This window comes from Schistocerca piceifrons, chromosome 1 (genome assembly GCF_021461385.2).
Source record: "Schistocerca piceifrons isolate TAMUIC-IGC-003096 chromosome 1, iqSchPice1.1, whole genome shotgun sequence".
NCBI lineage: Eukaryota > Metazoa > Arthropoda > Insecta > Orthoptera > Acrididae > Schistocerca > Schistocerca piceifrons.
In genome coordinates this window covers 1,116,989,421-1,116,990,889 of record NC_060138.1, presented here as the reverse complement: position 1 = coordinate 1,116,990,889, position 1,469 = coordinate 1,116,989,421, and the positions used below count along the sequence as shown (strand labels likewise).

General features: G+C 47.7%; 1 non-coding gene across 1 annotated transcript; it reads right to left on the bottom strand.

Moving 5' to 3' along the window:
• Nucleotides 1-293: 293 nt before the first annotated feature.
• Nucleotides 294-368, bottom strand: Trnas-cga. The gene has a single exon. It is a non-coding gene; the product is annotated as a tRNA-Ser (tRNA).
• Nucleotides 369-1,469: the final 1,101 nt, after the last annotated feature.

The following is a 1,469-nucleotide window of genomic DNA, read 5'->3' as shown; positions in this document are numbered from 1 at the left end:
CCCCTAAGCTTACACACAACTTAACCTACATTATCCTAAGGACAAACACACACACCCATGCCCGAGGGAGGACTCGAACCTCCGCAGGGACCAGCCGCACAGTCCATCACTGCAGCGCCCCAAACCGCTCGGCTAATCCCGCGTGGCAACACCGATGTTCCGACACTTCGGCGAGTCATGCAGAATTTCTCTAATCGTCTGCGCCACGTCATCGCCACTGAAGGCGGGTATATCGAACATGTCATAACCTAAACCCGAATATCTGTAGCGACGTCCTGGCAGATTAAAACTGTGTGCCGGACCGAGACTCGAACTCGGGACCTTTGCCTTTCGCGGGCAATCGCTCTACCAACTGAGCTACCCAAGCACGACTCACGACTTATCTCCACAGCTCTAATTCCGCCAGTACCTCGTCTCCTACCTTATAAACTTCACAGAAGCTCTCCAGCACACCTTGCAGAACTAGCACTTCTGGAAGAAAGGATACTGCAGAGACATGGGTTAGCCACAGCCCGGGGCGTGTCTCCAGAATGAAATTTTCACTCTGTAGTGTGGAGTGTGCGCTGATATGAAACTTCCTGGCAGATTAATACTGTGTCAAATGGTTCAAATGGCTCTGAGCACTATGGGACTTAACTTCTGAGGTCATCAGTCCCCTAGAACTTAGAACTACTTAAACCTAACTACATCTACATCTACATGACTACTCTGCAATTCACATTTAAGTGCTTGGCAGAGGGTTCATCGAACCACAATCATACTATCTCTCTAGCATTCCACTCCCGAACAGCGCGCGGGAAAAACGAACACCTAAACCTTTCTGTTCGAGCTCTGATTTCTCTTATTTTATTTTGATGATCATTCCTACCTATGTAGGTTGGGCTCAACAAAATATTTTCGCATTCGGAAGAGAAAGTTGGTGACTGAAATTTCGTAAATAGATCTAAAATGGCTCTGAGCACTATGGGACTTAACATCTGTGGTCATCAGTGCCCTAGAACTTAGAACTACTTAAACCTAACTAACCCAAGGACATCACAAACATCCACGCCCAAGGCAGGATTCGAACCTGCGACCGTAGCGGTCGCGCGGTTCCGGACTGAGCGCCTAGAACCGCTCGGCCAACTCTGTCGGCGAATACTGTGTCCCAGACCGAGAATCTAACTCGGGACCTTGGCCTTTAGCGGCCAAATGCTATACCATCTGAGTTCCCCAAGCAAGAACCCACGAAAGGCAAATGTCCAGAGTTCGAGTCTCGGTCCGGGACACAGTTTTAGTCTGCCAGGAAGTTTCATATCAGCGCACACTCCGCTGCAGAGCGAAAATTTCAATCTGCAGGGACGTTTACATGTTGAATAAAGTCTGTGCACGCCGTAGCTTGTAACTAGTTTTCATATAGTTGAATAACTGTTACCCTGTAAATATTTTAAATTAGGTCAATATTTACGCGAAATACTGAAAATGGGATT